Source organism: Hyperolius riggenbachi, chromosome 11, assembly GCF_040937935.1.
Source record: "Hyperolius riggenbachi isolate aHypRig1 chromosome 11, aHypRig1.pri, whole genome shotgun sequence".
Lineage (NCBI taxonomy): Eukaryota > Metazoa > Chordata > Amphibia > Anura > Hyperoliidae > Hyperolius > Hyperolius riggenbachi.
This window is the reverse complement of record NC_090656.1, coordinates 229,011,083-229,034,034: the sequence shown is the minus strand read 5'-3', so window position 1 is coordinate 229,034,034 and position 22,952 is coordinate 229,011,083. Positions and strand designations below refer to the sequence as shown.

General features: G+C 49.7%; 1 long non-coding RNA gene across 1 annotated transcript in view; it reads right to left on the bottom strand.

Annotated features, from left to right (window-relative positions):
* Nucleotides 1–16,856: 16,856 nt before the first annotated feature.
* LOC137538318 (uncharacterized) overlaps nt 16,857–22,952 on the bottom strand; it is a 36,613-nt gene continuing 30,517 nt past the window's right edge. Inside the window, exons 2-3 of the long non-coding RNA XR_011024748.1 lie at nt 17,461–17,526; nt 16,857–17,380 (exon numbers count right to left, since the gene is read on the bottom strand). This is a non-coding gene — a long non-coding RNA (uncharacterized lncRNA). The remainder of the gene's footprint in view (nt 17,381–17,460; nt 17,527–22,952) is intronic.

Sequence of the window (22,952 nt, the reverse complement as noted above, 5' to 3'; positions counted from 1 at the left end):
CCACCACACACACATAGTCAAAAGTGGCTCACAATTGGACATTGGGTGGGGTTAGCAACACGTAAAAGTGAGTCCTGTAACCACTGCTGTCTCCAGGATAACAGCGCTGGCCAATCAATTAAGAAATGGGTACTGTGAGAGGCTGCCTTCTGTATTCTGTACTATTTGCTGGTGCTGCCCCTGGTCCTTTCATCCCCCACACCAAGTGTGTGAGACCCGGCCTTCTGTAACTGCCTGGAGCAGCTGCTATGTTATTGGACAAGGTTTGGCTTTTTGCTAGTCACACACTGTTCACAAACGTTTGGTTAACGGACTGCAGCTGCCTGTAGCACAGCACAGGCAGATGCCAGCTGGTACTAATAGTGCAGTTATCCTGACCACTTTCATTTGTTTGGACACTTGCAAATAATGCCCTGCAAATAATGCCCACTGTGTGCAGGCCGCCCCTTGTTTATCTGGTGCCCTAGGCCATGGCCTATGTGGCCTTGCCAGAAATCCGGCCATGGTGCTTGTTCCTATCCCTTCTATGAACTAAATACATCAATTTCCAATCATAAACCAAAGTAACAGTCATAAAATGTTATAGCCCCTGTTTGATTGATGGGCTTTAATTATTGTAATGGGCCCCACTGATGATCCAATCTTTTTCATCCAATCTGAGAATTTCTACCTAATATAAGGGAACTGGCTACTTTATCCATTTAATCAATTACCCTTATACTACATAGATTTACTCGAGTGTGATTTTAACTTGTGAATAGAAATGTTGCGAACCTCCAATTTTTGGTTCGCGAACCCTGTTCGCAAACTTCCGCGGAAGGTTCGGTTCGCGGAAAAGTTTGCGAACCGCAATAGACTTCAATGGGGTGGCAAACTTGAAAATTTAGAAAAATTTCTACCGGCTGGAAAAATGATAGAAAACATGTTTCAAGGGATTTAATACCTGGAGGAAAACATGATTGAGTGAAATACACATCAAAAGTCCCAGGCAAAAATCTAGATTTCACATAAACCCCTATTTTAAGGTCACAAATCTCAATGTTTAATTACAGGCCTACACTGCTTTACAACATCAGGCAGTGTCTCCCTCCCTCCCTCCCTCACCTTCCAGGGAATTGTAGAATTTCAAAAGCCAGATTATATACCTTGGCCGGGAATAGAACCCAGGTCTGAGTGCTTGGTAGATAGCTCTCTTAACCGGTATACCACCACCAACACTACATTCTGAAACCAGCCTAGCATGTACCATTACGATATAGCCTAGAGAAAAATGAGCTTGCTTAAAGATTTGTAGGCTTTCAAAAGCCAGCTTACACATACCTTGGCTGGGAATTGAACCCAGGTCTGAGTGCATGGTAGATAGCTCTCTTAACTGCTATACCACCACCCTCACTACATGCTGAAGCCAGCCTAGCATGTACCATTGTGATATACCCAAGAGAAAAATGAGCTTGCTCTCTCTCTAGGACTTGATGGTTTTAACCACTTTACCCCCGCGCGTACGTATTTCTCCGCCCCTTTTTCCATCCTTTAAAAACCAGGGACGGAGAAACACGTACTTTCCGCGTTCCCGACGCTGTCCGCGCTCCCGCTCGTAAACACGCCGCCCGCCGCTAGTAAAACCGCCGCCGCCCGCTCGCCCAGAGATCAATGAACGGGAAAATCCATTCCCGTTCGTTGATCTAAGCCCCACAAGGACCCGCTGCTCTCCTATGGGCAGCGCGATCATTGTGAGAAGAAACTCACGTGTCCAGCCTCCTTATTCTTCCTCCAAGCTTCCGGAAGGAGGCTTGGAGGTCGCAATAAAGCAAAAAGTTACTGTGGCCATCTTGTGGCCAAATAGTAAACTACACCCTACACATTTTTCACATACAAATAAATGACTTTTACACAAAAAATTAACTCATTACCTCCCACACTCCCCATTTTTTTTTTTTTTGTAATTAAAAAAAAATTCAAAAATTTACAATTAAAAAAAATACATAATTAGTTACCTTAGGGACTGAACTTTTTAAATATTTAAGTCAAGAGGGTATAACACTGTTACTTTATAAACTATGGGCTTGTAATTAGGGATGGACGCAAAACTGAAAAAAAATGCACCTTTATTTCCAAATGAAATATTGGCGCCAAACATTGTGATAGGGACATAATTTAAACGGTTTTATAACCGGGACAAAAGGGCACATAAATTTCATGGGTTTTAATTACAGTAGCATGCATTATTTAAAAACTATAATGGCCGAAAACTGAAAAATAATTTTTTTTTCCCCCACATTTTTCCTATTTTCCCATTAAAACACATTTAGAAAAAAATAATTCTTGGCATAATGTCCCACCTAAAGAAAGCCTAATTGGTGGCGGAAAAAACAAGATATAGTTCATTTCATTGCGATAAGTAATGATAAAGTTATAGACGAATGAATGGAAGGAGCGCTGAAAGGTGAAAATTGCTCTGGTGGTCAGGGGGTAAAACCCCTCAGTGGTGAAGTGGTTAAGCTGAAAATTCACTTCAATGGCATCAACGGATACCAACAGAATTTCACAGGCAATTTCAGAATTCTGCCAGATTGAAAAAGCAATTTCGTTCCGACCAAATGGAATGGAATGACCAATTTCCGCCCAAAATTGCGGAAAATACAATTCTGCAGAAAGCGGTGACCATCCCTACTAGAGAGAGAGAGATGAATCTACATGGTTATCTGGGGTTCTCTTCGGACAACTGTTGAACACAAAAGGCAAGGCCATGCTTGGGTGGGGTTGAACTACCAACCGTTTAGTTAACAGCCAAACACACTAACCAATTGTGCCACAGAGACTGTGTTCTATTCCAGTGGTGCTCACCGCCAGGTCGTGATCATGCTTACGCGTGGATTCATGACCATTTTGACGCATTCCGCCTCGGACACGCTAAGCCGTGAATAGATTTTCAACCACGAAATCTGCTTCGGCTTCGCATGAATGCGGACAGAAATCCGCATTCACGCTCGTGAAACCCGGCACTGAAGTCGTGGTTAGCGGAAATGTGTCAAACTATGCGGAAGTGACACATTGCAGGCCAATCAGAGGGCCCCAGCCAGGCCCTAGCAACCAATCACAGGAGGGGAGCTATGCCCTCCCCTCCTGAATATAAAGCGGCGGCCATGATGGAAAAGCTCTGTCCTTGCTAGACTGTGGTGCTGAGAGGATTATCTCCAGGCCATTGTTGTTTGAGCAAGTGCATTTATTGTGTTAAAAACAAAGCGTTTTTTTTGCTAACACTGCTCTTATACTGTACACAGTTAGCTAGTCAGTGAGTGATTTTTGTAGTTAGTTGTAGTCAGTGTAGTGTAGTGGGAGTGTGGGAGTCTAGTGATTATTTAACTGTGTGTAGTGCAGGCAGGTTCAGTGCTGCAGTGTAGCCAGTGTAGTGGGAGTGGGGATTATCTGTGTGTAGTGCAGGCAGGCAGGTTAGTGCAGCTGCAGTGTTCACTTGTATATTCCAGTGACAGTTATACACTTGTACTATTTGCAGGCAGCCAGTCACACCGCCGGCGCCGCCACTCTCTGCCAGCGCTGTTCATTCATTCTGTCAGTGACCTTGTGCAGTGCCCACTGCTCGCTGGCATATAAGCATCTCATTACACACTTGTATATTATTTCAGTGACAGTTATACACTTCACTTGTACTATTTGCAGGCAGCCAGTCACACCGCCGGCACCGCCACTCTCTGCCAGCGCTGTTCATTCATTCTGTCAGTGACCTTGTGCCGTGCCCAGTGCCCACTGCTCGCTCGCTGGCATATAAGCATCTCATTACACAGTGTGACATCCTTGTGTGCCCACTGCATCCTTCAGTGACCTAGTTGTATATCCAGTGCCCACTGCTGTGCCCACTGCATCCTTCAGTGACCTTGTACTGTGCCCACTGCATCCTTCAGTGACCTAGTTGTATATCCAGTGCCCACTGCATCCTTCAGTGACCTTGTACTGTGCCCACTGCATCCTTCAGTGACCTAGTTGTATATCCAGTGCCCACTGCATCCTTCAGTGACCTTATACTGTGCCCACTGCATCCTTCAGTGACCTAGTTGTATATCCAGTGCCCACTGCTGTGCCCACTGCATCCTTCAGTGACCCACTGCATCCTTCAGTGACCTAGTTGTATATCCAGTGCCCACTGCTGTGCCCACTGCATCCTTCAGTGACCTTGTACTGTGCCCACTGCATCCTTCAGTGACCTAGTTGTATATCCAGTGCCCACTGCTGTGCCCACTGCATCCTTCAGTGCAGGCTCGGACAGAGCCGCCAAACCACCGATTCTCCTGGGGGCCCCAGAGCTAAGAGGAAAGGGGGCACAGCTTGGAAGGGGGGGAATTGGGCACAGAGCGGCGGGGAGGGGGGGAAGCGTCCCCCCCCTCCCTCACCTAGGGCCCCCCTTCCGCGCACCCCCCTCCTCCAGAAGTGCAGCCAGCAGCGAGCGAGAATAGCTACAGAGATGATGCTATCTCGGCTCCGCTCCGAGTCCACATGCCGCTGCCCTGCTGGTCTCTGACTGTAGTGTGTGACGCTGTCCAATCACGCTCTCGCAGTACTTCCTGCGAGAGCGTGATTGGACAGCGTCACTACAGGAGACAGAGACCAGCAGGGCAGCAGCGGCATGCGGAGTGGAGCGGAGATAGCATCATCTGAAGCTGGTAAGCTATTCTCCGCTCGCTGCTGGCAGCACTTCTCGAGGAGGGGGGTGCGCGGAAGGGGGGGGGGCCCTAGGTGAGGGAGGGGGAGGGGGAAGCTTCCCCGCTGATCTGTGCCCTCTGCCCCCCCTTCCAAGCTGGGGGGGACTTGCATTGTGTGGGGGTATCTCTGCCACCAACCTGATCAGGGGCGAGCCTGTGCGGGTGCTGCGGCTAGGGGGGTGGGGGTGGGGGACTGTCACTCACTCACTCACTAAAGGGGGTCCCTGTCACTCACTACATCTACTGGTCACATATACCCCCTGGCTACCTCTACTGGGCACATATACCCCCTGGCTACCTCTACTGGGCACATATACCCCCTGGCTACCTCTACTGGGCACATATACCCCCTGGCTACCTCTACTGGGCACATATACCCCCTGGCTACCTCTACTGGGCACATATACCCCCTGGCTACCTCTACTGGGCACATATACCCCCTGGCTACCTCTACTGGGCACATATACCCCCTGGCTACCTCTACTGGGCACATATACCCCCTGGCTACCTCTACTGGGCACATATACCCCCTGGCTACCTCTACTGGGGACACTGGCTGTTTGTCATTATGTGCATTTACTGGTGAAAATCTGTCTCTTATTAGGTGCATTTGCTGGTGAAAAGCTGTCTCTTATTATGTACATTTACTGGTGAAAAGCTGTCTTATTATGTGCATTTGCTGGTGAAAAGCGGCCTCTTATGTGCATTTACTGGTGAAAAGCTGTCTCTTATTATGTGCATTTACTGGTGAAAAGTTGTCTCTTATTATGTGCATTTACTGGTGAAAAGCGGTCTCTTGTTATGTGCATTTACTGGTGAAAAAAACTGTCTCTTATTATGTGCATTTACTGGGGAAAAGCTGTCTCTCATTATGTGCATTTACTGATGAAAGATTGTCTGTCATTACGTGCATTTACTGGTGAAACGCTGTCTCTTATGTGCATTTAGTGGGGAAATGTTGTCAGTAAAAATCTTTTGCCAGTAAATTTGTAGGTATTTGTCAGTAAAAAGTAACGTGAAAGGTTGGTAACACTGGCAGGCTGTGCGGCGCAACGGGAAAGATACAGGCAGCCCACCTCACGCTCGGGCTTGGCTGGGGGAGGAGCCGATGACAGCGAGCAAGAGTAGGGTGGCCAGGCAGCCATAAATACGCAGTGTGTGACTGCATCGCACTCGCAGAGCCTCTCAGCCTGAGTCAGTCCAGAGACTAGCAGACTCTCAGGCAGCCAAAGCCAGCCAGGAGCAAGCCAATGGAAGAGGGGTAGGAATGGGGTATCGCATGCGTAAAGAGGTGGAAGGTGTGGGTGTGATTAGGCAGGACATGGGTGTGGTTATGTGGTTGGGCGCGGTTAATTTAACCACTCCCATAAGCGCCAGAGAAAATCTTGCACCCAGGTGCCAGGCACCCCAGGCTCACCCCTGAACCTGATTGCATAGTGTGGGGGTATCTCTGCCACCAACCTGATTGCATTGTGTGGGGGTATCTGCAGCCAACCTGATTGCATTGTGTGGGGGTATCTCTGCCACCAACCTGATTGCATTGTGTGGGGGTATCTGCAGCCAACCTGATTGCATTGTGTGGGGGTATCTGCAGCCAATCTGATTGCATTGTGTGGGGGTATCTGCAGCCAACCTGATTGCATTGTTTGGGAGTATCTGCAGCCAACCTGATTGCATTGTGTGGGGGTATCTGCCAGGGCTGTGGAGTCGGAGTCGGGGCAATTTTGGGCACCCAGAGTCGGAGTTGGAGTCGGAGTCGTGGTTTCAGAAACTGAGGAGTCGAGAGTCGGAGTCGCATGATTTTTGTACAAAATCCACAGCCCTGTTAAGTATCAGACTAAGGAGTCGGAATCGAGGAGTCGGAGTCTGAGCAATTTTGGGTACCCGGAGTCGGAGTTGGAGTCGTGGTTTCAGAAACTGAGGAGTCGGAGTCGGAAGATTTTTGTACCGACTCCACAGCCCTGGTATCTGCAGCCAACCTGATTGCATTTTGTGGGGGTATCTGCCACCAGGCTGAAACTTCCTTGGTGGGCCCTTGGTGTCCCAGTCCGACCCTGCTTCAGTGACCTTGTACTGTGCCCACTGCATCCTTCAGTGACCTAGTTGTATATCCAGTGCCCATTGCTGTGCCCACTGCATCCTTCAGTGACCTTGTACTGTGCCCACTGCATCCTTCAGTGACCTAGTTGTATATCCAGTGCCCACTGCTGTGCCCACTGCATCCTTCAGTGACCTTGTACTGTGCCCACTGCATCCTTCAGTGAACTAGTTGTATATCCAGTGCCCACTGCTGTGCCCACTGCATCCTTCAGTGACCTTGTACTGTGCCCACTGCATCCTTCAGTGACCTTGTACTGTGCCCACTGCATCCTTCAGTGACCTAGTTGTATATCCGGTGCCCACTGCTGTGCCCACTGCATCCTTCAGTGACCTTGTACTGTGCCCACTGCATCCTTCAGTGACCTAGTTGCATATCCAGTGCCCACTGTTGTGCCCACTGCATCCTTCAGTGACCTTGTACTGTGCCCACTGCATCCTTCAGTGACCTAGTTGTATATCCAGTGTCCACTGCTGTGCCCACTGCATCCTTCAGTGACCTTGTACTGTGCCCACTGCATCCTTCAGCGACATTGTACCGTGCCCACTGCATCCTTCAGTGACCTAGTTGTATATCCAGTGCCCACTGCTGTGCCCACTGCATCCTTCAGTGACCTTGTACTGTGCCCACTGCATCCTTCAGTGCCGTTGTACTGTGCCCACTGCATCCTTCAGTGACCTTGTACTGTGCCCACTGCATCCTTCAGTGACCTAGTTGTATATCCAGTGCCCACTGCATCCTTCAGTGACCTTGTACTGTGCCCACTGCATCCTTCAGTGACCTAGTTGTATATGCAGTGCCCACTGCTGTGCCCACTGCATCCTTCAGTGACCTTGTACTGTGCCCACTGCATCCTTCAGTGCCGTTGTACTGTGCCCACTGCATCCTTCAGTGACCTTGTACTGTGCCCACTGCATCCAGTGATTCATTACTAGCAACATGTCTGGCAGGGTTTCGCGGGGTGAGAGGAAAGGGAGTTCAATTGCCTCAGCCACTTCTGGGACTGCTCCACGTCCAGGGAGAGGACACCCAGCTGTACGTGGTCGTGATGCAGCAGAAAGGGGGGCAGCAAAGCCTGGGCCGAGTCAGCGGACGCCATTGTCCAAATATTTTAAAGTTTCTGGTCCCCGTGTGGTGGTTGAGCAAATGGAACCTGACGTACTCATGGACATCATGACTTCCTCCCAGACCTCTACTGTGAGCACCACTCCAAGCAGCCGGCAGCAGCCGCCAATGTCGCACGCTTGTTGTGACATCCACCTCAGCACCCACTGGTCAGCAGCCCTCCCAGGATGACAGCGTTCTGTCCCTCAGTCTGGCATCTGGGAACCTGCTGATGCAAGAAGCTCAGGACTTACTGGGGACTGATGTGGCAGAGATTGAGATCGGGCCACAATCACAAGCGTTGTTGAGTTTTGGTGATGAAGAAGAGGGGTCTGTGTCTGGGGATGTAGGGACAGAAGAGGAGGCGGGGGAGTCAGAGGAAGAGCTGGATTATGATGATGCTGCTGATGATGACGACGTTGTGGACCCTAACTATGTGCAGCCTGCTGAGTCCGTGGAAGAATGGTCAGAGCAGGATGATGAGTCACCTCGGCCTAGGCAAGGATATCACCATATATTTCAGGCAGGGGCATCGGCAGCAGTGGGCGTGGAGGAAGTAGACCGGACACTGCTTCAGCCGGCACCACCACCATGCAACCCCCGGCAACTACTACCACACATTGTTCCGCTGCACCCTCTGCTAGTGGGGGCCGCAGTAAATTAAAGTCACCAGTGTGGGATTGCTTTGACGAATGCACTGATGACAGCCCTGGTATCTGCAGCCAACCTGATTGCATTTTGTGGGGGTATCTGCCACCAGGCTGAAACTTCCTTGGTGGGCCCTTGGTGTCCCAGTCCGACCCTGCTTCAGTGACCTTGTACTGTGCCCACTGCATCCTTCAGTGACCTAGTTGTATATCCAGTGCCCATTGCTGTGCCCACTGCATCCTTCAGTGACCTTGTACTGTGCCCACTGCATCCTTCAGTGACCTAGTTGTATATCCAGTGCCCACTGCTGTGCCCACTGCATCCTTCAGTGACCTTGTACTGTGCCCACTGCATCCTTCAGTGAACTAGTTGTATATCCAGTGCCCACTGCTGTGCCCACTGCATCCTTCAGTGACCTTGTACTGTGCCCACTGCATCCTTCAGTGACCTTGTACTGTGCCCACTGCATCCTTCAGTGACCTAGTTGTATATCCGGTGCCCACTGCTGTGCCCACTGCATCCTTCAGTGACCTTGTACTGTGCCCACTGCATCCTTCAGTGACCTAGTTGCATATCCAGTGCCCACTGTTGTGCCCACTGCATCCTTCAGTGACCTTGTACTGTGCCCACTGCATCCTTCAGTGACCTAGTTGTATATCCAGTGTCCACTGCTGTGCCCACTGCATCCTTCAGTGACCTTGTACTGTGCCCACTGCATCCTTCAGTGACCTTGTACTGTGCCCACTGCATCCTTCAGTGACCTTGTACTGTGCCCACTGCATCCTTCAGTGACCTTGTACTGTGCCCACTGCATCCTTCAGTGACCTAGTTGTATATCCAGTGCCCACTGCATCCTTCAGCGACATTGTACCGTGCCCACTGCATCCTTCAGTGACCTAGTTGTATATCCAGTGCCCACTGCTGTGCCCACTGCATCCTTCAGTGACCTTGTACTGTGCCCACTGCATCCTTCAGTGCCGTTGTACTGTGCCCACTGCATCCTTCAGTGACCTTGTACTGTGCCCACTGCATCCTTCAGTGACCTAGTTGTATATCCAGTGCCCACTGCATCCTTCAGTGACCTTGTACTGTGCCCACTGCATCCTTCAGTGACCTAGTTGTATATGCAGTGCCCACTGCTGTGCCCACTGCATCCTTCAGTGACCTTGTACTGTGCCCACTGCATCCTTCAGTGCCGTTGTACTGTGCCCACTGCATCCTTCAGTGACCTTGTACTGTGCCCACTGCATCCAGTGATTCATTACTAGCAACATGTCTGGCAGGGTTTCGCGGGGTGAGAGGAAAGGGAGTTCAATTGCCTCAGCCACTTCTGGGACTGCTCCACGTCCAGGGAGAGGACACCCAGCTGTACGTGGTCGTGATGCAGCAGAAAGGGGGGCAGCAAAGCCTGGGCCGAGTCAGCGGACGCCATTGTCCAAATATTTTAAAGTTTCTGGTCCCCGTGTGGTGGTTGAGCAAATGGAACCTGACGTACTCATGGACATCATGACTTCCTCCCAGACCTCTACTGTGAGCACCACTCCAAGCAGCCGGCAGCAGCCGCCAATGTCGCACGCTTGTTGTGACATCCACCTCAGCACCCACTGGTCAGCAGCCCTCCCAGGATGACAGCGTTCTGTCCCTCAGTCTGGCATCTGGGAACCTGCTGATGCAAGAAGCTCAGGACTTACTGGGGACTGATGTGGCAGAGATTGAGATCGGGCCACAATCACAAGCGTTGTTGAGTTTTGGTGATGAAGAAGAGGGGTCTGTGTCTGGGGATGTAGGGACAGAAGAGGAGGCGGGGGAGTCAGAGGAAGAGCTGGATTATGATGATGCTGCTGATGATGACGACGTTGTGGACCCTAACTATGTGCAGCCTGCTGAGTCCGTGGAAGAATGGTCAGAGCAGGATGATGAGTCACCTCGGCCTAGGCAAGGATATCACCATATATTTCAGGCAGGGGCATCGGCAGCAGTGGGCGTGGAGGAAGTAGACCGGACACTGCTTCAGCCGGCACCACCACCATGCAACCCCCGGCAACTACTACCACACATTGTTCCGCTGCACCCTCTGCTAGTGGGGGCCGCAGTAAATTAAAGTCACCAGTGTGGGATTGCTTTGACGAATGCACTGATGACAAAAGGTATGCGGTGTGCAGGTTATGCAGCAAAAAAGATTGAGCCGTGGGAAAAGTCTGAGCAAGATGGGTACCTCATCCCTCCAGGGCCACCTGAGAAGCCGCCACTGCCGCGAGTATGCGGAGTTTAAGAGGAAGCAGACACTGCTGGCAGGGGTTCCTGAGAGCAGAAGGTCCACCAGCGCAGCAGCATCATCCCTCCCTCAGGGTCGTGAATCCCCCACAGCAGTAGCAGTAGTAGTAGCACGCAATCGCTCTTCCACCTCGGCTACTCAGGACACAGACATTGAGGCTGGCAGCCAGTGTTCGTCTCTCTCCTCTGTCTCCCCTGCATCCCAGCGTCGTCAGACCCTGCTGAGCGACACCTTTCAGGGTCTGACCAAGCCTCTGCCTCCAAGCCACAGGTGGATCCACAAACTAAATGGCTTGCTGGCCCGGTCCATGGCATCACAGCTGCTTCCCTACTCCCTGGTGCAGGAGGGGAGCGCCATGCGGACGCTGCTCCAATTTGGCATCCCCGAGTGGCAAGTCCTGCCACTATTTCAGCAGGAGCGCGATCCCAGCACTCCACAAGTTTGCGGTGGAAAACGTGGCCCGTTCCCTGGACTACTCTGTGGGCAAGCGGGTCCACGTGACCATGGACTCGTGGAGTAGCAGATTTGGGACAGGTCGCTACCTGTCCTTTACGGCCCACTGGGTGACACTGATGGAAGGGAGGGAGGACAAGAGCGCATCAGCCCAGCTAGTGGTGCCACCACGCGGGATCAGGGGGGGATGCAGAAGGGTCCTGTCACGACACTCCCTCTGCACCCGGAAAGCAAGCCCGCCTCGGCAGCAGCAGCGCCAAGCCTCGGCACTGCCAAGCCCTTTTAAAATTGGTGACCCTGGGGAAGGAGAGGCTTATGGCCACCAACGTCCTGGCCGCCCTCAGGAAGCAGGAGCGGAGGTGGCTGACCCCCAGAGGCCTGGAAGTGGGGTATGTGGCAGCCAATAACGGGGCCAACCTGGTGGCAGCAGTGCAGCAGGGAAACCTCCAGCACATCCCCTGCTTGGCCCACGTGCTCAATCTTGTGGTGCAGCGCTTCTTGCGCACCTACCAGGGGATGAGCGAGCTGCTGCAGGATGCCCGGGCGGTGGTACGCTTTTTCCGCCTGTCAGCCACTGCCTCTGCACTCTTGTCCACCTTACAGCAGCAGTATGGAAGGCCACAACACTGGCTGATCATCGACATGCCAGTTCGCTGGAATTCGACTCTGGCCATTTTGGAGCGGCTGTGTCAGCACAGGCTGGCTCTTAGGGCCTACATGCTAGACCTAAGTGTCCCCATGATTACTGCCACTCAGTGGACACTGATGCAGCAAGTATGCCTGGTGCTGAGTCCCTTCCTGGAGGCAACCAAGATGGTCAGTGAGGAGCGGGCCTCTGTGTGCCAGTGGGTGCCCTTGGTTTGTCTACTGGAGCAGGCAATGGACAATTTAATTGAGCGTGGGGATGAAGCCCTGAGGCAGTTGGAAGAACAGGAGCAGATGGCAGCACAGTCCAGCTCAGAGGAGGGCTCACAGCAGGTAGTGGAAGAGTTGGAGGTCCCTAACCTGAATGAGGAGGAGGAGCAGAGTGCAGCAGGCGTTGTACGTGGATGGCGGTTTGAGGAGGACAACGACATGGCACAGGAAGAGGACAGGCATGCGTTATGGGACAATGGCGAGGAAGATCTTGCTGGCAGGGCCCACTTGTTTCCCATGGCTGTGCACATGTTCTGCTGCCTTCGCAGGGACCACCGGGTGATCCAGATGCGTTCAAGGGAGGAAATCTGGATTACCGTGATGCTTGATCCCCATCTGAAGGGGAAGCTGGGAGACTTAATGACGCCATCCACCACCGAGCAACGCACAAGGGAGTTGAAGGAGGCCCTTGTGCGCAGACTACTGGAAGCATTCCCCCAGCCTTCCACCCCCACTGTAACTGCTCTGCCAAGCCAGCAAGAGGTGCCTGCCATTGCCACTAGCAGCACAACAACAACCACCAGCAGCAGCAACTGGCGCCCCGGAGACCTGAAGAGCCTAAGCAAGAGCCTGTATGCAGTGCAGCAGCCCAGAACAGAGGTGCCCGCCACCAACCAGCACAAGCAACGACTGACCACCATGGTGTCTGACTATATGGGGTCATCCAGCGGGCTCAATGACACCGACAGCCCCGTGGACCCCTTGGAGTACTGGGTCAAGAGACTGGACATCTGGAGCGAGCTTTCCCAGTACGCCCTGGAACTCCTATCCTGCCCTCCTTCCAGTGTCCTCTCAGAGAGATGCTTTAGTGCGGCCGGTGGCGTGGTCACAGAGAAGCGCTCTCGGCTCTCCCACGCCTCTGTGGACAAACTCATCTTCCTGAAAATCGACCAGGCTTGGGTGGAAGGTGAGTTCCTGGCCCCTATTGTCGGACACAGGGGGACATGAAGTGGCTGCTGCATGTGCTGTTGTTAACTATGCCTGCCTTTATAAAGACAGTTACTACCTGCCTAGTGCCTACCTTGGTTATTTTTTTGGTGTTATGGTACTACTACCAGTAAGTTGCCATGGTCCTCCTGAGCTGCTGAACTGACCGCCCGCTTTGTCCTCCTGACTCAGTCGCTACTACACTTTGCGTTCACACTGCCCGGGTCACTGGGTGCATTTAATTTTTTGGCCAGCACTATGACGCTGTGCTGCTACTACTACCACCAGTATGTTGCCATGGTCCTTCTGTGCTGCTGCTGCTGAACTGAACGCCCGCTTTGTCCTCCTCCTCCTCCTGACTCAGTCGCTACCACGGTACCACCAGTGCACTCTGTCTGCGTTATCACTGCCCGGGTCACCCGGTGCATTTAATTTTTTGGCCAGCACTATGACACTGTGCTGCTACTACTACTACCAGTATGTTGCCATGGTCCTTCTGTGCTGCTGCTGCTGAACTGACCGCCCGCATTGTCCTTCTCCTCCTGACTCAGTCGCTTCCCGCTGCTGCACTCTGCGTTCACACTGCCCGGGTCACCGGGTGCATTTAATTTTTTGGCCAGCACTATGACGCTGTGCTGCTACTACTACTACCAGTATGTTGCCGTGGTCCTTCTGTGCTGCTGAACTGACCGCCCGCATAGCCCTTCTCCTGACTCAGTCGCTACCACCACTGCACTTTGTGTTCACACTGCCCGTGTCCACTGACAACTCTGCTGCGATGTCATTGCTAATTGCTGCAAAAAAAAAAAAAAAAAAATTACAAAAACCTCTCTGGGGCCTTTTTGGCGTCAGCCACTCATCCTCCTCCAGCGGTACCTTCGCCGCCAAGTGCCATTGGAACTCGCCTTCACCTCCTTGATTGCTTAACGCGTATATCCCTTTTTAAAACCACGTATTACCAATTAATAGCCCCATTTACAGTGGTTATTTGTCTTTAAAAGCCATTAAAAAAAATCCATTAATTTGGGGGATTGTAGCATGTATGGGGGCTTTGTTATTAACGTTAAAAGAAAATCCACCTCCGGGCGGGAATCCACGCGTGATTACGCCATTCACGGCAGAAAATCCGCGTGGTTGCGTGGACGCGGACTAAAATCCGCATGCGGCAGGGCCGAATGCGGATTTTTTTTTGCAACCATGTGGATTGCCGAATTCGTGGATGAGGCACATGCGAGCATCCCTGTTCTATTCCTGGCCAATGTGAGTTGGCTTTTGACATACTACACATCCTTAAGCAAGCTCATTTTTCTCTAGGGTATATCATAATGGTACATGCTAGGCTGGTTTCAGAATGTAGTTTTGGTGGTGGTATAGTGGTTAAGAGAGTTATCTACCATGCACTCAGACCTGGGTTCAATTCCTGGCCATGGTATATAAGCTGGCTTTTGAAATTCTACAATTCCTTGGAAGATAAGACCCTCCTCCCTCTAGGAGGAGGGAGTGAGGATGGAGTAAGGGAGGAGGGAGTGAGGGAGGAGGGAGGAAGGGAAGTAATTAGAATTAGCTAGGAACAAGCCTATAAGAGCCTAACTAAACTCTTCCTAGCAGAGTCTGTCAGCAGCTGTCTCTTAACTAATTAGTGCAGGCAGACTAGTGAGTAAAATGGCACAAGGACCTTGCCTTTTATAAGGGGGGGTAGGGCTCCAGGAGTGAGTGCAGTCTGATTGGCAACAATGTTCCTGCTGACTGTGATGTAGAGGGTCAAAGTTCTGCTCAATAGAGCATTATGGGGCGAATCAAATTTCCGGGAAAGTTCGCCTTCGCAGGCGAACGCGAACCACCCGAAATTCGCCTGGAACTGGTTGCTGGCGAACCGTTCGGGACATCTCTACTTGTGAATCATTACTGGTCACCTTTACATTTGGCAAGTATTGTGTAATGTTACATGTAATGTTAAATATACTTATTTACAGAATAAAGTAGTATAACACTTGTGTTGTGTGAAACAGGGCTGTTCACCACAAGGGGCTTAACCACTTAAGTACCAGTGGTCTCTGCCCCCTTAAGGATCAGAGACGGCAGATACAGGAAGAAGGAATCATGACTAATAGCTGTACATACCCGCCACACGCCTGGTTTGAGAGCCACTATTAGGGGGCAGCATTGTAAATGGCTGCAGCGCTGACTCTTTGCTATATAGGGCCTGGTAGCCGTTAGGCCAACAAAACAGGGAGTACCTTTAATGCTGCATGGACCTTAAATACTTATGTTTGTATGTCTCCATAGATGCACAAATGCCACGCCGCCGACACCGCAGTAGGGCAAAAAAATCAGGACTCCCACTCGGACGAGGCTCAGGACCAGCCACCTCCGTTGAATGTGGGTGAAGAAGCTGGTCCACCAAACCAGCCACCAGCACTTCAGCCAGAACCTTTGGAAGCCCCCAGGAAGGTGATGTGGCCCAGGAATACCCCCCAGCGCCAGCTGCAGGCTGTCACCATCGCCCAAGATGCAACAGTAAGTTTTGACATTATTCTTACTCCCACAAAGTTTACATGCGTATTGTTTGTCTAACAACATTGTGTAATTTTTTTTTTTTCATAGGACTTTCTCAATTGGCGGCCATAGCAAGGCAACTAGGCCAATTGGCTGCTTCATTGCAGGAGGCCCTGGCAGACTCACTCGTCTGATGATTAGTGTATATATTGTATAGTTATTGTATTGTACATATTTTGAATTTTGTCGTGTTTTTTTATATTGTATATACTTTGTAATTTTGCACATTTAATGAAAAAAAAAAAAAATTAAATGTGTTAAAATTGACACTTGCTTTCATCATTGTGTTTGTGGCTTATATTGTTGTTTTACCAACTTAGGCTTCATTGAGTAAACTTTATTAGGGTATTCTGGTTACATTACTGCCATAATTCACTGTTGAAAAACCCTAACGCACAGTTCAACAACACTCTCCACAAGGCCCACCAACAGTGCATATTCAATTACGTGTGCGCAGAGAATCTGAAGTCAACTGTGAATGTTTGTGTTGTCATGGAATACATGCACTGTTGGTGGGCCTTCAGGACATGGTTTCTGAAGTGTGGCGTCAAGTTGTTATAGCAAACCTATTGCCATGGTCAAACTACTAATGACCCAAGTACGTTGATGCATTGCAAGTAGGGATGGCCCAGCCTAGGTGAACCCGTGGAGAAGCATGTGATTATTTTGATCAGCTGATAGATTTGTAAGCCTCTGATTTGCTGTGAAGACTTCCTGGTTTAGCACATGATCAGGACCAGGAAATCTGAACCTTACAAATCTATCAGCTGTTTAAACTGATCACATGCTTCTCCATGAGTTCTACTAAGCAGGACCATCCCTAATTACAAGTTACCAGTCAGACATTATAATATTACCATAGCCAATGTGTAACCAACCATATACTCTAACTTTACACATATGCTTGTATTGGAAGCTTTTGGTTACACAATGTTAATAATTTGTTTGGTGTGCATACATCAGAATGTCACAAATGTTTGGCAACCAAAATAATTACCCATGGAAAGGACAGTAAGGTTTTGTCAACGTAATCAGATTAAGATGTGTTTACATCGTATTAACATTCTTAATAAGGTCCAGTAAAGACAAACTAGGAACTGTAATGTGAACAACAACAAAAAAAATCATTTATTTAACAATTGCTGTAGCAATTAATTTTGGTTTGCAATTGCTTCATTCATTCTGGCGTGAGTAACATTGTGCCGGTGTAGGCCATCTGCCAAAGGGCCTAACACTACATTGTGGGTTTCGACCACATGCGACATTCGGCCTAAAATTAAATTTTGGCGCTCTTGGCCCTCAGCCAATCTTAGCAATAACCTTTGTTGGGCCTCACCTACATTGGCCACTTGCTGCAAAGTGCCCCCTAGGTCCCGAGTACTGGCATTTATGTCCGCTAGGTCAGTATGAAATCAGCTCATTCATGAGGCTCCTTCATGAGGCCCCTGTATTCTGATTGGGCCTGGATAAACTGTCTTGAGTGCCAGCGATCCAAATTGTAATTGTCACGGTAATATGGGTGTGAACGTCCATCTGGTGGTGCTGATGCTGCAGCAGCACTTTCTTCTACTGAACCTGGTGACGATATGAGAGTTGTGTCATGAGACTCGGAAGAGGCGTGCAGATTCAACTCATGTCCTTCAAATTGCTTCTGATCTTCAGCAAGAATTTGAAGTGAAGTCTCCTCAGCTAGGAAGGTAATAGAAAAATACTTTAGGTACATACTTTCAGTACAAAACAAGCTGTACACTCCTCATTTATACACTCACCAGCAAATGTTTCCTCAGGATGTATAGACTCCAACACAAGCACGACATCTTCCGAGTCAATGTCACCTATTACATGAGAAAAATAACACATTAACATTTATGGCCTGTATTCCAATTACCCACATTTCATGTAGATTTTACACACTTTTCCTAAGACCAATCTACACTATACGATTATATTTATGAATTTATAACAATTCTATTAATGATTCAATTAAATCCAACATGTCCGATCCTGATTCAATTTGATTCCATTTGATTTGCCATTTCTTTGTAATGGCGAATTGCATCAGGATTGGACATGTTGGATTTAATCAAATTGTACATAGAATCAAAATCAATTAGTAAACAGAATAGTATAGTGTACATGGGGCTTTAAGCCCCATGTAGACGATACAATTATTTGTACAATTCCCTAACAATTAAATCCGACATGTCAAAATGGATTTCAAATCAAATCAATTAAATTTGCTATTGATTATTATGTATGTAATAGAGATGTGTGTATTAGCTGGAAAAAAATCAGCCTTGTAGATGATGGCTTAGGCCTTGAACAACAATCAGAAAATAAACAATCACTTGGGACCTTTTATAATGGATGATAACACATTAATCATATATTTTTTTATGCAAAACACAATAAAAACAAATGGATGGGGAACATGGTGGTTACATAAAACCTGTATTGATAAACTCAGCATGGGGGGTACTTACCTCGGCTGTAGGAACCCTCCAGATCCTATTGAGCCTTTCCCCCTCCTCCTTCTCCTCCATCCCACGGCAGCTGACACTATCCTCCCAGAGCGCCGCCAATGTCAATATGTACCTAGCACGCTGAAGCGCAGCCACAGTACCAATTATCTGCATGCGAGACCTATACATCTGACTGCATATACTGGGGGCACCTATACACCTGACTACATATACTGGGGGCACCTATACACCTGGCTATACTGGGGACACCTACACACCTGGCTACATATACTGGGGACACCTAAAGACCTGGCTATCTATACAGGAGACACCTATAGACCTGGCTATCTATACTGGGGACACCTATAGGCCTGGCTACCTATTCTGGAGACACCTGGCTACCTATACTGGGGACAGCTATAGACCTGGCTATCTTAAATGGGGACATCTATAGACCTGGCTATCTATTCTGGGGACACCTGTAGATTAGGCTACTTATACTGATGACACCTATAGACCTGGATACCTGCACTGGGAAAACCTATAGACCTGGATACTTCCACTGGGGATACCCTTTGACCTGGTTACCTATACTGGGGGCACCTATTTTGGGGGAACTGCTGGCAGATTAACTATTTTTGGGGAACTGCTGCTGCCAGATTAAGTGTATTTTGAGAAACAGCTGCCAGATTATGTGTATTTTTGGGGAACCGCTGCCAGATTGTGTATAATGGGGGAACTGCTGCTTCCAGATTCTGTGTATTTTGGGGGAACCACTGCTGCTACATGTATTTTTGGTGATCCGCTGCCAAATTATGTATATTTGGGGGAACCGCTGCTGCCAGATAACGTCTATTTTGGGGGAACGACTGCCATATTATCTGTATTTTGGAGGAACCTCTGCCAAATTGCATGGATTTTTGGTGAAATGCTGTCAGATTACATGTATTTTGGGGGGAAGCACTATGGCAGAGTTCAAACTTCCCCAGCAGACCTTTTACACCACTGCTAAGGTCATGTATATTTTGCCCCACCCATGACCACGCCCACATTCTGTTCCGTGACCACACCCATTTTTTGGCGGTTTTTGTCACTGTGTAATATCTCAATATAACATATTTACTGTTGTCAATAAATTATTATATCTTAGTCTGTAAAAATATAACGTGAAAGGTGGGAAACACTGGTATGGGGGCCCCATAATCTCCTATTGCCCGGGGGCCCCATGAGTTGTCAGTCCACCCCTGAACGTCCCACTGTGAAAGCAGCCTTAAAGGTGAAATAATAAGGTAAGAGTGATATGTTGGCTGCCATATTTATCACCTTTTCAACAATAGCAGCTGGACACCTGTCCTGCTAATGCATAGGTCTAAAACAGTTTTAGCAAAACAGGAAAAAAAGAGTACACTAACAAAAAAAATACACAAAAATAATAAAAAAAACTAATAAAAATTATTTAAAAAATAAACCACAAATACCTGATCTCCTGCCTGCTTGTTCAGGGGCTATGTGTACACCTAGCATAGTCACATAATCACCAGCAGAGCCAGGCAAGTGGTATTGCATCCAAATGTAGATATATGGCAGCAGGGGCGTTTCTAGGGTCCTTGGAGATCGGGGGCACCTGTGGGCACCAGGTCGGGAGGTGCATGCGGCGCGCGCAGCGGCAAAAAAATGGGCGTGACCATGAGGTGAGTGGCCGTGGCCATGGGTGGGGCCAAATGTACATTAACTTATCAGCGGTGTAAGCTACAGATAACGGGCCTGCCAATCGAAATATTGGATGGAGCCCCCTCTCCTTTATTTAGATAATTTACACTCAGTATAAGCATAGATCAAAGATGTATACGCACATACAATTTTGATTGGTCAATCACTGACCCCCAATTTTACCACCCCCGTGCAGTAAGTGGGCCAACAGACAATGAATTTTATGAACAGAGCTAAAATTGGCTAATCAAAATTGTATGTGTGTACCAGGCTTTACAGCTAATACTGTACATACTGAAAGTAGCAGGGATCAGCATACAATATAGCTGGTTTACAATCAGTAAAGGCACAGAGTAACACCTTACACTGTACACACTGGAGGTAAATCAGCACACAGTGCAGGCACTAGAGAACAGCGTATACTGTACATACTGTAGGCAGCAGAATTCAGCACACTGCAGCTAGCATGCCAAAAATATGAGGATCACGTTGTGCGGCGTGCTTATCGCGCCGCACCAAAAAATGGGTGGGCCATGGACCAGAATATAGGTGTGGTAACGGGTGGAGACAAATTTACATGAACCTAGCAATGGTGGGACATTAGATTATGATAGTGGTGGTGAACCTTTTGGAGGCCGAGTGCCCAAACTGCAACCCAAAAGTCACATATCTATCGCAAAGTGGCAACAGCAATATAAACTAAATACTGTACAAACGTTTTAACTCATACATGAACATTATGGAAAATCCAAGTTTAAAATAAACTGTGAAGATAAACAATTTCATCCATCCTACTCCTGAAAAATGTATTCAATTTTTTAGAATCTCCCAGTTTTATTTTCTGAAAAAAAGCTAAAAAAGTAGGTTTAATGCTATTGTCTCATATGATAAGGATTCAGCTTTTCCCATAGTCTCGCAATTAGCAATCATTTGACCTCCAACAAGACAAATTCAGCAATCATGAGGCACATAAATAGACAGCATTTCACATAAATAGGCAGAATGCCCCCTTAATATGGTAGCCCCCCAAGTTAGGTAGTGAGTGACAGGGACCCCCAGGTTAGCTAGTGAGTGACAGGCACCTCCAGTTAGGTAGTGAGTGACAGGGACCCAGATAGTGAGTGCCAGGGAGCCCCTTCAGGCAGTGAGTGCCAGGGAGCCCCTTTAGGCAGTGAGTGAGTGCCAGGGAGCCCCTTTAGGCAGTGAGTGAGTGCCAGGGAGCCACTTTAGGCAGTGAGTGAGTGCCAGGGAGCCCTTTTAGGCAGTGAGTGAGTGACAGGGAGCCCCTTTAGGCAGTGAGTGAGTGACAGGGAGCCCCTTTAGGCAGTGAGTGAGTGACAGGGAGCCCCTTTAGGCAGTGAGTGAGTGACAGGGAGCCCCTTTAGGCAGTGAGTGAGTGACAGGGAGGCCCTTTAGGCAGTGAGTGAGTGACAGGGAGGCCCTTTAGGCAGTGAGTGAGTGACAGGGAGGCCCTTTAGGCAGTGAGCGAGTGACAGGGAGGCCCTTTAGGCAGTGAGCGAGTGACAGGGAGGCCCTTTAGGCAGTGAGCGAGTGACAGGGAGGCCCTTTAGGTAGTGAGTGAGTGCCAGGGAGGCCCTTTAGGCAGTAAGTGAGTGACAGGGAGCCCCTTTAGGCAGTGAGTGAGTGACAGGGAGCCCCTTTAGGCAGTGAGTGACAGGGAGCCCCTTTAGGCAGTGAGTGAGTGACAGGGAGCCCCTTTAGGCAGTGAGTGAGTGACAGGGAGCCCCTTTAGGCAGTGAGTGAGTGACAGGGAGCCCCTTTAGGCAGTGAGTGAGTGACAGGGAGCCCCTTTAGGCAGTGAGTGAGTGACAGGGAGCCCCTTTAGGCAGTGAGTGAGTGACAGGGAGCCCCTTTAGGCGGTGAGTGAGTGACAGGGAGGCCCTTTAGGTAGTGAATGAGTGCCAGGGAACCCCTTTAGGTAGTGAGTGAGTGCCAGGGAACCCCTTTCAGGCAGTGAGTGAGTGCCAGGGAGCCCCTTTAGGCAGTGAGTGAGTGCCAGGGAGCCCCTTTAGGCAGTGAGTGACAGGGAGCCCCTTTAGGTAGTGAGTGAGTGACAGGGAGCCCCTTTAGGCAGTGAGTGAGTGACAGGGAGCCCCTTTAGGCAGTGAGTGAGTGACAGGGAGCCCCTTTAGGCAGTGAGTGAGTGACAGGGAGCCCCTTTAGGCAGTGAGTGAGTGCCAGGGAGCCCCTTTAGGCAGTGAGTGAGTGCCAGGGAGCCCCTTTAGGCAGTGAGTGAGTGCCAGGGAGCCCCTTTAGGCAGTGAGTGAGTGACAGGGAGCCCCTTTAGGCAGTGAGTGAGTGACAGGGAGCCCCTTTAGGCAGTGAGTGAGTGACAGGGAGCCCCTTTAGGCAGTGAGTGAGTGACAGGGAGCCCCTTTAGGCAGTGAGTGAGTGACAGGGAGCCCCTTTAGGCAGTGAGTGAGTGACAGGGAGGCCCTTTAGGCAGTGAGTGAGTGACAGGGAGGCCCTTTAGGCAGTGAGCGAGTGACAGGGAGGCCCTTTAGGCAGTGAGCGAGTGACAGGGAGGCCCTTTAGGCAGTAAGTGAGTGACAGGGAGCCCCTTTAGGCAGTGAGTGAGTGACAGGGAGCCACTTTAGGCAGTGAGTGAGTGCCAGGGAGCCACTTTAGGCAGTGAGTGAGTGACAGGGAGCCCCTTTAGGCAGTGAGTGAGTGACAGGGAGCCCCTTTAGGCAGTGAGTGAGTGACAGGGAGCCCCTTTAGGCAGTGAGTGACAGGGAGCCCCTTTAGGCAGTGAGTGACAGGGAGCCCCTTTAGGCAGTGAGTGAGTGACAGGGAGCACCTTTAGGCAGTGAGTGAGTGACAGGGAGCCCCTTTAGGCAGTGAGTGAGTGACAGGGAGCCCCTTTAGGCAGTGAGTGAGTGACAGGGAGCCCCTTTAGGCAGTGAGTGAGTGACAGGGAGCCCCTTTAGGCAGTGAGTGACAGGGAGCCCCTTTAGGCAGTGAGTGAGTGACAGGGAGCCCCTTTAGGCGGTGAGTGAGTGACAGGGAGGCCCTTTAGGTGGTGAGTGAGTGCCAGGGAACCCCTTTAGGTAGTGAGTGAGTGCCAG